The following is a 14322-nucleotide window of genomic DNA, read 5'->3' on the forward strand; positions in this document are numbered from 1 at the left end:
TTTTGCCTCCAGTGCACATCTGTAACATCTGGAGCTTTGAATTGGCAATGTGTGGCATGTGCTATAGGATCCAATAGCTGGGATGCTGCTGTGGTCTCAAGAGCCATCAGCTCCTGGCATGGGACACCCTAAACTACAGAGATGCTCTCCTGGCCTGCTTACTCCCCAGGCAATTGCTCACTGAATTCCCTTGGGCTCTAGAAATAGCCACACCCGCCCAGGGCACACACTGGCCCAAGGATCTATGGGAAGAAAACTTTCTCAACGACAACACGGTGTTATTATCTGCCTTGCATCCCTCTGTGCTCGCCCAAACTTCCTCTTTTATTCCTCTACGTGTAGCTTTGTGTGCCTTAAAAACAAAATCGAGTGAGGCGAGAGTGCACGGTACTCCTCCCCTTATTCCAGTACAGGAGAGAATGAAGTCATCCAATAACGCATCAGTCAGAGACAAAATACACATCAAAATGGGTGGGGAGAGAGGGTGTGGGAGGGAGGAGGGCGGAGGCAGGAAGGGGTCCCTACTGAGTCTTCTTTTGCTGGCTTGCATAGGTCTAGACATTCTGTAGAATCTTTTGGAGAGTGGCTTTGCGGTCTTTCCATCTGGAGAAGCAATGCGGGCACCCGATCACACGGATGCAGGAAAGAGACCACCCAGCAGAAGGGAGCCTGCCAGCCGAGCTCTGAAAAGAAAGAGCGCCTGGAACACTAGCTGGGAAGGTCCTAGTTCCTGCTTTCTGCCCACCTCAGGGCTGTAAGCATTTCAAAAGCAGAGGCTTACAGCCCTGTATCAACTGGCACTAGCCGAATTATACTTACCCCAGGCAAGTCCTTTACCAATGGTCTTACTGGTCCCTGACCCTTTGACCTCTGCCACTCACAAGCTTTCCCCCCCCCATCCCCTTCCTTTCCCTCTCTCTGCGACACTCATTCACTGGAAAGTTCCCTGGCCTCTTCCACACCACCTCCTCTGGAGGCCTTTTTTGAGCATCTTTCTTCCATGTCCACTGTGTGCTTTGCTGTCCGTGTTTCCCTAGCAGCCCCTCTGCCGGTGCCTCAATGTTTCGGTTGGCTTTTCCTCTCTTCGTGGGCTATTATGCAAGGCCACTGTGGATATTATGAGTAGCTCTCCAAATGACATCACCGAGAAGTGAAAGAGTGACCTCAGGATAGCCACAGGAACTCCCTAAAGCTGCTTCTTCACTGGAGAAATGAGAGGGCAGAAGGGCTTTCACGGAGATGATTCATTAAGGGTGCAGAACCGTTACAAAGATGGCACCCAACAGGGAGAGGGAGGAACAGGCAGACAGCTTCCCCAAGGAGTCGTGTGTTGTTTTTGTTTGTTTGTTTTTACCATGAACGTAGAGCCTGGGATGTTTCCTTCTTATCAGCTGGTTCCACATCCCGTTTGCCTGTCGTCTGAAAACACAAAGGAGCTGTGGCAAGGGAGCCCAGAGAACACCTCCAGGTTGCATGCTTGGCCCTCCACTCCCCTAGCCCTGTGAGGATGATCTACTGGGGCCTCCAGCTTTTGAAAACCAAAATATTCTTGGTTCTCACACCACCAACATAGGCCTAACACTCTACTGGCTAGGCCCCAAGAAGCCAGATTGGGAACAAACAGAGACACCAAGATGGTAGACTTGGGCCTCTCCCCTATGCCATGCTGGCCTTCATCAACCCTACCTTAACTCAAAAGAGGAGGCCTCCTTCACACTCTGTTCCGGGTAGGCAGGGGCCCAGCTTCTAAGTGGCAAAGGATTTGGTTGTGTTCGTGACTCTCCTGTTATACCAGATCCACCTGGTGCCTCAAAAGTTCCCTAAGACTAAGGTCCATCCACCTGGACTGCCATGTCTGTCAAGAGCAGTCCCTTATATCACAGCACACTGTCTTGAGCCTACCTGTCTGTCCTCCATCCGCCAGCTCAGAGGTCACACCTTGAGATGAGACAACTACCTGCTGCATGCCCCTCCCCCTAACTTTCCCAACAATCTGGGTCCCCAGGACTGCCAGGTAAACCAGTTATGTCAGATGTGGCGCCCACAGTGGCCTCCTGTGACACTCAGTTGGGTGGTGGCTTTATCCCCACAGTGAGGACTGCTTTTATCTCTCAGGAGGTTCAGCCAGCCGTTGACTATTCATTTATTCCTTCATTCACTTAACAAATATTTACCCAGCCCTTGCTCTGAGTAAGGACAGAGCAGAAATGAATTACGCACACACACTCTCACAGCTCTCCATGGTGCCAGAGGGGGAGATAAGAAAATCTGTGCCAGCAAATCATTGTGGGGCTCGCTGTTCTTTTCAGCAGCTGGGTTCTGCTGCTAATACCCTGGTTTTCCTTAGGAAAGTGCTACTGTGCCCTGTTCTCACCCAGTGTGTTGAGGGTGGGGATGGGGTGGGCAGTGCCAGACAGCTAGATAGCAGATAAACTGAACACGGCCAGGGAAGGCTCAGTGGCCTAAGGGGGCCTGTCAGGGATGAGGAGAGGTGATCTGATTTCATTTTGATGCCTCTGCAAGGATGACCCATGAATCTAGTAATGTCAGAAGTTAACCAACGTCGTTTGCCAAGGAATTCTGTCATCAGCCTAGGAAGGTGTCCTGAGGGTGGAACTTCCTATCCGGACAGAGGCAGAGAGAAGTGTTCACAGCCAGTGTCCATGTGTGGCCACAGGTCACCTGTTGACCAGGGTTAGGTAAAGGCATGCTGTGTGGACAGTGGGCTCAAGGTCTTCCACTGAGTGGGTTGTTCTCGCCAACCTACCTCCACTTTTGAACCTACTCTAGGTCGAAGTGATTTTACCCCAAAGTGAAAAGTAAATACCAATTAGTTAGCTGGTTGTGGCCCTCGGAGGAAACTAAGGCATGAGGATTAAGTGATTAAAGCTAGCCTGGGCTACACTGAGAGATCATGACAAAATGATGATGATGATGGTGGTGGTGGTGATTATAATGAGAAGAGATTAGTTGTCCAGTCAGCTAAGCAGTGAGCCATTGGTTTTCACAAGGACAAGGAAAAATAGAAGAAAAAAATTGTCTGATTCTTATGTTTGGTCTTTTTTAAGTTTCCCAGATATCTTGAATGTTTTGTGTCAGTCACTTTTTAAATTTAATATTTTCTTTGACAAATGTATTGATTTCTTCAATCGTGTATTCTACACCTGAGATTCTCTCTTCCATCTCGTCCATTCTGTTGGTAATGCTGTGTCTGTAGTTTCCATCTCCTTGATTCTGTAAGCTTGTATTTCTTTATTGCTTATATTTCCATTTTCAGGTCTTGGATAGTTTTATTAATTTTTCCCTTGTTTAGTTGCAATTTCCTGTATGTTATTAAAAGATTTATTCATTTTGAAAAAAAATTGTCTGAGATTTGCTCAGCTTCCCAAAACTTAAATAGTTTGACTTCAAGTTCAAACTGTCCCCAAGCCATTGTGTGACCCCAGGCAAATAGCTTCTTTTCCCTGGACAATACAACTTTAGGTATCTGTCCGATAAATGTGCTATTTCTGTGTATTAGCTACATTTCTTACTGCTGTGACAGAACAGCTGACAAGAGCAACTTAAGGGAGGAAGGTCTTGACTGGAGTCAGCATTCAGTCATGTCCTGTCCTCATGGGGAAGTCACAGCTGCAGCACTGAAAGGTGGCCAGCCGGCATCCGCTTGCTTTCTCCTCCTTATTCTAGGACTGCAGCCATTGGGATGGTGGCACCCACATTCAGGATGGGTCTTCCCTCCTTGGTTACTGCAGTTTAGAAACTTCCTCAGAGATATATCTGGTGGTTTGTTTCCTAGATGACCCTAGAACCTACCAAGTTGAATCAATATTCACCATCATATTCAAAATCGATGAAAGAGAAACACCCATAGCTGAATGGGAGCTAGAGTCAGCAGCAGGCCAGTGACCTGGGAAAATGGCTGCCTGCTATGGGGCTCCAAACCCTGCAATGGCTGCATCATTCCCAACACAACTACTCAGCATTGCTTCCTCCCTGTTTTTTCCTTTGATCTCAGGCAGAGCAGAGCAGGACACTGACTCAAATACAGACCAAAGTGCTTGGGTGTTGCTGTCACATGCACTCTGGGACCCCAGACATTGAAAGGGGGACACCCATATTCAGGATGACTCTCTCTCCTTAGTTACCATGGTTTAGAAATACTAGGAAGATGACACGGAAAGCCACAGAAACGATCATATGTCCATGATACTTTTATCTGAAGAGAGCTCCTTTGTGGGAGGAAGGCTGCTCCCCATGAAAAGATGGGGTTCTGAAGAGGACAACAAGGAGCCAGGCCCCCATACAGGGCTGGGCACGAAGGTCTTTGAGTGAAGTCCAGACAAGCGCCGGCACCTTCAACTCCCAGAATCAATCTCTCTCTCTCTCTCTCTCTCTCTCTCTCTCTCTCTCACACACACACACACACACACACACACACACACAAACTCACCAAGAGAAAGACGGAGACAGATACTACTTTTACCATTACTCTTCAAAGGAAAACCTTCGTGGCTTTCCTGACCCAATTTGAAAGATGCCTTCCCTCAGGCATGCTTTCAGAGTAAGATCCAAACTCCATCCTGTGTCTTTCCAAGCCCAACAAAACCTGAGCCAGCTTCAGGTTCCCAGCTTCCCCTGCTGCCCCCCCCCCCACCTTTCTGCTCTAGCCTGCTAGACTCCTTCCTGTTCCTCGAAGACACCCTGCCCATGCCACTGCAGCCTCACCCTCAAAGTGCCTTCTGTCTCGGTGGCCTTTGCACAGCAACACCCTGCTTCCCTCAGCAGTACGTGCTCAGAAAGATCTCTTGAACTACAGAGGTCTACAACAGGACACTGGCTTTCTATTGGCAGTCACACCTCTCAGAGGTCTCATTTGCTGCTCGCTTTCTGGCTCTTCTCCTCAGAAAAAGATTGCAAGGCAGGGCTGCTCTCTGGTCTTGTTCATCTTCTATGAGCTGGGAGCCGGGCCTGGGCCAGGATGGGTGTGTCTTCCAGGAAAGCAGAAATAGGAGCTGTGTATAATAAACCTGCTGGGATTTATAGAGACTGACTGGCCAGTTCTGGAAGCCGGCAAGGGAACCTGCTTATGAATGTGTCTCTGGCCTGCTGTGGATAACTGACATCCGTAGAGTGCACCACAGGGAGGAAGGCAGATTCGAGGCAGGAAGAAGGGGAGCAACCTGGGTAGAGATCGGCACGACAGAGCTGTGGTCATTGTTTCTGACTGTGGGCGGAACAGCTGAGGTCTGCACGATGGCCAGGAGTCAGTTCGCAGACATATGGGTGTCATTGGGTGGCACATTGGTTTTAGGCAGGCGGAGTTGCCCACACAATGTTTGTCGATTACAAAAATGGCCACCACTCCCCCTTCCTTCCATGTCTTGCAAGTGTCTCTGGTGACCCAATGAACTATAGACATACCAGGAAGAGAATTCTGAGAGCCACAGCTGCACCAGCCTAGGGATACACTTCCCCAACCATCAACACAGGTCTGCGGCAGCCCTGATTAACGCAGTGCGGAACAGCTTTGGGCTCCTCTATGAAACCCCCAGAGACAGATATATCATCCTCTGGGTGGTCAGGTTTCTGCTGCCAACCCCAACATCTGCAGGCCTGTGGGACTGACCTCTCTATCCCGGGCCTGAGCGTCACCCACCTTTAACAATCCCAGTCTCACACAATACCTCCTTGCAGGCAGTTCACACTGAGGCTGAGCTGAGCTGGTGTCTGCACACATTTCCCAGTTCCTTTCTGTGGACCCACTATCAACCTATTTTGATACCCCCATAGTCAAAATATACAGTTCTTATTTTTTTTTTTCACATGAAATTCTGGATCTTGAGTTTTCATAATTTCTTTAAAAAAAAAATTTTTTTGTTTTACATTTATTTACCTAGAGGGGGCACATGTGGAGGCCAGAGTTCAACCTCCAGGAGTCAGTGGTCTCCTTCTAACATGTGAGTTTTGGGGACTGAACCCAGGTCTTCAGGGTAGCCATCTTGTCTTCTTAGGGTTTTCTTATTTTAACATTGCATCTCAGAGCTCTTTCCACATAGACACACACAGATCCCCTTTACTCTACTTGGGCTGCTTGGGGCTTCACAAACACAGATGTGAATTAACTTAGCGTGTTACATTTTTTGTTGGCCGCTGAGAAAGTTCCCATTTCCACGCAGATAAACAACAGCTCCTTCTTGCGCATCCTGGCTTGTGTTTCTGCATCCTCCATGCACGGCTGACTTCTGGTGCTCCACAGGACTTGATAGAAATGTCTCCTCCGGGAAGCCCACCTAAACCATTTCACAGTAAGTGTTAACGTGGTTTGTCTCAGTCTCTCAAAGGTCCACAAACCAAAACCTTGGTCTGCCATTTTGTGGTGTCATGGAAAGATGGTGGACTCTCTAGGAGGTGGGCCTAGTGGAAGTGACGTCATTAAAGTTATGCACAGGTATGAGGTATTGGCCACCAAGGGGTCAGCAGTCTCTTTCAGCGTACACCCCTCCCTTGATGTTCTTTCTCTGTGCAGGCCCTGAAACCACAGGACCAAATGACCATGGACTGACCTCTCTGGAAACAAACATTTCTTCCTTCTAAGTTAATTGTTTTCAGCTATTTTGTCACAGCCACACAGGCTGCCCTCTCTCCTTGGCTTCCAGGCACAAGCGCATGCCTGCTGTGTGACACTGTTTCCGGGAAGATGTCATCAAACGTGTCTCACCCCAGACAGGGAGCCCACAATGGACCAAATAAGGAGACCATCAGAGTCCACCTTGGGTTTTATTTGGGTTACTTACAGGAGTATGTGTGAGGGGTGATTCACAGCCACAGCAGCAGCAGAGATGACTCATTTGTCAGATGTATCACCAAAGGCCACCCCAGCAAGGGTGACAGCTCATGAAAACTGAGACCCTAGAGCTCGCTGCACAGCCCGCAGGCAGCTCAACAGGTCAGAGACTGTCTCCTCCAGGCAGCTCTGCTGGTTTCAACTTCTTCCAAGCAGCTTGTCCCATCTGAGCCTCACCTAGGCATCTCAGCTTGTCTGAGAGTATCTCCCCCCACAGCCTCTGTTGTTATATAATCTTGAGGAAGGAGGAGCCTGGTATCTGGTCAGTTTCAGGAACTTCCTGAACCAACGTAGTTGTTTATTTCCTATGTCTGAAGGGACTTTCCTCCAGAAAGGAATGATTCGCCTTCCCTTTGACCATCTTGAACCTTAATGAATTGCCTCCACTATAAGAGATTGATGCGTGCCTGTCCTTCCTGTGTCCTAGCACCGTTTACGTCACACCATTCAACACACATTGGGAACTCAACAACTCTTTGAGTTCAGTGAACAGCAGACTTCAGTGGCCGACTTTCAGGGGCTGTGAGTGTTGTCTCCCTAATTTCACACATCCACCCCTCATCTCCCAGACTTGTAACTACTCTCCTGAGACCCGCTACTCCAGCTTCCACAGTGTCCCTGCTGGCAGCACTCTCCCCCCTGGAGGCCTTTCCCCATCGCTCACACTTGGGTCTCCCTGCACCTGCTCTGTCATGAAAGCTTCCATTGAAACACATCTCATCTTTCCCCCACTGTTGCCGCCTGTGTAGTCACTTAAGCATATTTTTCCAAGCTCCATTGCCCACTAATTGTTTCCCGTCTGTCAGCTTTGTGTCCCTGGGCTAGACTGTGTTCTTTGAGAGTGTAGCTGCCTCTGCGATACTACAGCGTCTCCCACAATGCAAGGCTTATAGAAGCTGTTCAACGGTTCAATAGAGCAATTGGTTCCTCCATCCGTTGGGTCAGATTCCAATACTAATTGCTGGATGTTGTCCCTGGGGCACCAAGTAAATGCAGAAAACGACAGTCCTGCTGTCACAGCAGTGGTTACAAGTCACATAGAAAATGCCCATGCTGGCCCTTCCAAAACACCCCATAATGTAAGCTTAGGACTCACATCCTAGCCATCAAGGACGAAGTTGGTTGAAGTCACCCTCCATCCTTTGGAAGATGCTTATAATATGCACCTCTCATTCCTAGCTCTCGAGGTTACCCACACCACAGGAGAAGAGGAGGAGAAGGAGGAGGAGGAGGAGGAGGACCTGGAATGAATGGAATTTACTCAAAACCTGGAGTCTAGATATATTTTCAGACATAATTTTATACAAGTCCTGCTCCTTTGACCTTTATTTCCATAAAAAGGCATGAAGTGAATTTGCCATCCCACCCTGGTGGTACAGTGATGTCACGGGTGATATGGCCAGAGGAAACCCTGGTCTGGGCCAGCCTGTTCTGTAAACCATGTAAGACTGCAGTGCTTGTGCTCAGAGAAGTGGCCGAAGTCTTGGCTGGGGTGGGGACGAAAGGGGGCAGGCAGTGTTTTCTTGTTGGCACCAGAGGTCTAGCCTGAAAGGTGAGGAGAAAATTTTGCAGAAGAGGATTGTGTGGAGACAGGTAGTCACAGGCAAGGATAGCAAATCTAAACTGGACAGAAAGGGCAGTGTGGAGGGATTGGAAGTGGGCGAGGCAGGGAGGACAGAAAGATTTCCGGCTTATTAAGGCAGTCTGGATCCATTTTTTCTACAGGCAGAAGGAAGACAAAGAAGAGATATCAACAGCAGAGGTACATGGACAGAACGATCTTTTCTAGACAGGAGATGGTTTAAGAAACACCCCACAGCTGAGCCAGTGCTTAAGTCATGGAGTCCAGCTAAATCAGCTATTGCTGTCATTTCCCAGACTAAAGAAGACAGGACCAGTGCAGAGGCTGTGGGCAAGGACTGAAGGCCAGACCCAGTGTCTTTGAACTCTGGTTATGGATGGCATGCCAGCTGTTGTCAGAACCAGTGAGAAGCAAGGCTGGTAAGAGCATGATTGACTGATGACTCTAATCAGGCATTGGGGGTGGGGAGTGGGGGTGGGAGGGAGAGAGAACCTGGAAGTTCATGCTGCACTCGTGGGATGTTCTAGAAGCTCCATGCAGCTGGCAACAGAGAGAAAGTGAAGGGTGATGGGTTGATGGAGATGGTCCAGAGGCAGATGACTCCTGAAATGAACATAGATGAGAGGTAATGGGATAAAAAGCATAGGGCTGGACCAGAGGCATAAGAATCAGGAGTGAGTTCTGGGAAGAGGAGATGGCATCGTGTAGACCCCACAGTGGGTAGGAAACTGACTAGAGGCAGAAATCTGTGGTACCCGAACAGTGGACATCCACATTTTTGGTTATAACTCACTAATTGATAGAGTCTAACCCTGGCCTCTTTGCCTTTCTAAGTTACTTCAAGAAGTCATAAGACCAGCACAGGGAATAATCTTACCAACTTAGGGAGTTCTTACCAATTTAGGGTTCGGGGCAAAGGATGTGACCCAAGACTTGTCATTGAGAGTCGACTGTAAGGCTTTTGTCAAAACCATTGAGAAGACAAGTGTCCTGCTCCCTGCTGGGGTTGTGATATTGTAGGACACCAGTACAGAGCTTTTTAGACACCAATTTGTCACCTCTCGGGGAGGGCTGGCCTGAGAATGAAAACCAACATAGAAGGAGCGAGGGTGAGCATGCACTGTTCACCGCCCCCAGATCCTGCTGCACCGAGCATTTTTATTTACTTGAGCCAAGAGAACTTGCTTTTCAACTGAAATTCGTTTGATCTGAGTTCTGTCATTAGCAACCAAAAGAGTGCTGACCCACACATGGCTACATAGCTAATGAGAAGCCTCTGATGGCAAAGGCACGTCAGGGAAAAGGCTACCATCTAGCCCTGCACTTGCACACCACACAAATTACCAGTGCAGGTCACTGGTTCTAAAAACAAACAAACAAACAAACAAAAAAAAACAAACCCCAAACTAGACATTGACAAGCTGGCTGCACCTCAATACCTGTCAGTGAAAAAAAAAAAAAAAAACACAAGAATTTCCTTTCTATCCCAAGGAGAGGGGTGATACCAATGAGGCCCGGCTTGGCACAGCAGCCTCACATGCCTGCCAAGGGCGATGGCTATGATGGGATCGGATTGATTTGAGGCCACATGTGTTAACATCATCCCAGCCAAAGCAACGCAGACATGCTCTGCTGCTGTGTGCTGTTCCAAAAGAGGCTCCCTGGTTGGCTACAGAGACCAAAAGCTAGGATGCCAGATAGCATGTGAGCCCTGAGGTTGACCAAATGTGGGCTCAGAAGGAGGAGAGTCCACTCCGCACACCATGGATTTAGTAAGAGAGTGGCTTTATATTGAGTGGACATGGGTTGTGCAAAGACTCAGAAATAAGGGACACCAGGTGCTTAGGTGGCGTGGGCAGCCACTGGAGTGGCTGAAGAACCACACTGGATGAGAACTGAGGACTTCATTCTCTCTGTCCACACAGCCCACTTACTATCTTATCTTTACTGGGGGGGGGGGGCGTGCGTTCCTGGCACCAAATGCATTCAGTCTCATCTCTCTCCATGCAGGAATCCATCTATTCTTTCCACCCATTCCACAGACACTTATTGCACCAAACTGTAGGGGGCGCTCAATCTGGAAGGAAGCGTTTCCTAAGCAGACTAGGAAGAGCCCACACTTGGAGAGAAAAGTCCTTAACTGAAGCCTTGGAGTGGAAGCTGCCTTCCACTGTGGGGCCAGTTAGAAAGGGTTTTGGATGCTGGCTTTCCATCCCAGGAGCTCCTCTGCTGAGGGACAGAATGGAGACTCTGCAAGCCCAATACCAGGAAGACTGTGATGGACACCCCTAGGATGAATCAGATCAACTCCCACACTACATTCTAATAGAGCAATGTGATAGCAGGGACTGACACTTTAAGAGAAAATGAGGAGAGAAAACACTTAAGATGGAGACTAGTCCATCCATTAGCTTAATTCTTCTGCCAACCAAGAGGAGATTGTCTCTACTTAATATTAGCGATAGTGCAGTGAGAGAGAGCTCCTGTTTCATGCACGGCCTGGTTGAAGGGGCTGTTGTGGCCAGAGGGAGCTGTCTCCGGGCCTCGATCAGGCAGTGACATGATCAGATTTGTGCTCTGGAAGGGAAAGGTCACAGCAGCTGCACTGCAGAGGATGGATGAAGGGAATGAGACGTGCGGTTGTCATGGGGCTGTTGGAAAAGTACTCATGATGAGAGTTAGAATTTGGGCACCTCGCGTGGAGAGCCAAACCCCTCGAGGGCAAGAGTTTGGGTCTGTTTGTCCCCTTTTGACCGACAGCTAGCCCCTGCCACCAGTAGGATCTGAGAAACACTTACAGAATTGAATTGCCTAGGACAGAAAGCTAATGGGGTCTGTATGAAACAACGCCGGTGCCTTCTGCCATTCTCTGCTTCAAAATGAGCATCAGAGCTGAAAGCAGAGCCAGGATGCTTTCCGGGGTCAGAAACCCGGGAGCTTGTGAGCAACAATTTAGGTGGACAGAATGCAAAGTTCCGTTTCCTGTGCCTGCTTATCCTGTCAGATCTGTGCAAGTGAGCTATTCCTTAGGCTTAGGGCTGTTTGCTGCTTGTCTGGGTAAGAGAATGGCCACCTGCCTTTCTTTCTTTCTTTCTTTCTTTCTTTTTTTTTTAAAGGTCAGAACTCAGTGGTGTCCATTGGGACTAGTTAAAAAATCCCTTCCTATGAGAGAACATTACAGGCACATCTGGATTCCCAAACCGTTAAACAAGAATCTGCAACACATGCTTGGATGCTGTTCAGTTTCTGTAACTATGGCTGTCGGCTTCTTCTTTGGGCGTGTGGAACCCAACCAGTGTTTTCAGATGGCTGGACTGCTGCAGGAACGGCCTCCCGTCATGCTCACTGTGCTGAGCTGGGATTAAGGGCTTTTCCAACCACCTTTCCTTTAAGTTTCTTCCCTGAAGGCTGTGTGAGTCTCCAAAGGTTGTGAGCTCATCCTGTCAAGCCACTAGCCTGTTCTTAAGAGCCTGTACCTGCTGGCAGCCTGGGTTCACAGTGAGAGGCCATGTTTGTGGGCCCCTTGGGCACTGATTAGGATGGTAAGTACGAAAGGACTTCTTGTATCCATAGGCAAAACATTAGAGAGCGGGTCTGAAGCCCAAGAAACAGGACACTAGGGCTAGGTAGGCTTGGGGAGTATTTCAGAATCCTACCCCAGGCTAAGAATGAGTCACAGCTAAAGCCTTTCAAACAAAAAACCATCAACCTAGATTTCAGTTTTAGGGCTACACATACTTGGCCATGAGGGATGCTCTAAAAAATGTTTCTGCAGCTACTTGACAGAAAAATAAAACAGCTAAGAACATCGAAATATAATAACCCCTCACCCCCTACCCCCACCCCCCACCATGGGTCAGAGCCTACAGGGACATAAACCCAGATAGGCACAGAGATTGGCTTTCTCCCCAGCTCTTAGCTCAAGCTCGTGCCCAGAACCGGGCACCTCCACGAGGCTCGGGCTCAGCAGCTCCAGGCTGCTCTCCAGCTCCTGTGCTGAGGCCCTGGACTCCTCGTCTCCCCGTTCCCAGGCCCAGGAGTCGCTTGAGGTGCCTGTTTTGAGAATAAGAGGATTCTTGTTCTATTATTCATATGCACGAACGCTGTTCATTTCTCTTGAAGAAAGAGAGGCAAGCTTGGCTGGTTTCCTAAATGTCTTACAATAAATATGTAAAATTGACCAGGAAGGGTCGTCATCATAGGCTAGATAGAACATAACACCAGGAATTATTCTGCTAAGCTTCCTGAACGCAGAAAATGAACAAACTACCATTCTATATAATATTTGTCCAGGATCTGACAGTTTACAAACTGCTTGTATTTGATCTTCACAATAACTCTAGAGATGCGGTCAGGGTACAGGTCGCAAAGATTATATAAACTGGATATATATGTATATATATGTGTGTGTTTGTATATATACAGTATACATTAAAAGAAGGCTCTAAAGGCTTTAGAGACGCTGGTTGGAGGTCAGAGCATTTGGGAACGTAATTTCAGGTCTACAATATTCGGGCACGTATTTAAAAACCATTTATTCAGAGCTTGTTACAAGCCAGATGAGATGGCAGTGGGTACAAAGATGACTAAAACACAGCCGTCCAGCGTAGGAGGGAGATCAGGTTCTAGCCAGAAGTAAACAAGCCCCTGCTTTGCAAGGGGGGGTGGGGTGGTGGTGGTGGTGGTGATGTGCTCTAAAGAATAGAGAATAGGCCCACAGCTCTAATCCAATGTTCCTGCGGGAGACCTGCTCTGCAGTTGTTTACTAAACGCCGTGTGCACCGAAAGGAGGAGGAGGAGGAAGGGGGGCGGGAGGGAGGAGAAGGCCTTTGCCACGTGACTGGGGTCAGCTCTCACCGAAGGGGTCTGTGCTGCCTGAACTCTTACCTCATTGCACAAATATCCTCCGGGGTCTACACAGGATTCCTCGCTTTTCTTTCCCTGAGATAAACCCGGGGCCTGTGGTTTTGGGGCAGCCAAGTGCACGGTTCTACCGCCTCAGCGGGGTCTGGGCTGCCTGTCGCCCCCTCTGCTGACCGTCCGGTGCTGCGGGGAGTGGGCGCTGCTGTCCTCAAAGAGCTCGGCTTCCAAGGTTCTGAACATCAGTGCGCACCGCTGCTCGCCGGCGCCTCGATTCTTCCATGCATTCATGGTGCTATGTGCCTCAAAGATACTTTGCAGACGAATGCTTAGTTGCACACGAACGCACGAACACGCGCCTTTAGGAGGAGAAGCACCCCGGGCTCCCGCCTGACCCTACTTGACTCCCATGTCTGTCTCACCCGGGCGCTAAGCTCTGCTTGGTTGGCACCCGAGAGACTCAGGAGCTCCCTAAGTGTGGCCAAACTGTTCTCAGTCAGACGCCAGAGCTGAGGCCAAGAGTGCAGGCAATGCACCCCACGAACTCGCGCTGCAGATGCAGGTCTGTCACCCAGGCTTGCTGATGACCCTGGACTCCTGGGCCGCTCTGCTCTAGGGATGGGGCAGCTGCAGCCCTACGGCCCCGAGGGCAAATCGTCCCCAAGCCAAGCCAGGATAGCAGCGAGTTGAATACGTGGCTCCAGAGACTGGGAGCCGACCCGAAGCCCAGCTCAACGGATAGCCACGACACAAAGTTCTTCTGGGAGAGAGTGGGACTAAGGAAGGGGGTCTCCAAGTTACAGGGAACTTTCCCACTTGACCTGCACAACACCGTAGTGCCCCTTGTAGAGTGTGGCACCAAGGGTGGGTGTCAGACAACCCCTAGCTCCCCGCAGCGAGGCCTGAAAGGCCTAGAGCTCAAGAGTTTTTGGGGGGGGAGGCTGCGGGTGCTGGTTGTTTTTCCGGATACTTTTTTTTTCCCCACAGTTAAAAAAAAAAAAAAAAAAAAAAAAAAAAGGAACACCATCACAGCAGT

Source organism: Acomys russatus, chromosome 4 (assembly GCF_903995435.1).
Source record: "Acomys russatus chromosome 4, mAcoRus1.1, whole genome shotgun sequence".
NCBI classification, from domain to species: Eukaryota; Metazoa; Chordata; class Mammalia; order Rodentia; family Muridae; genus Acomys; species Acomys russatus.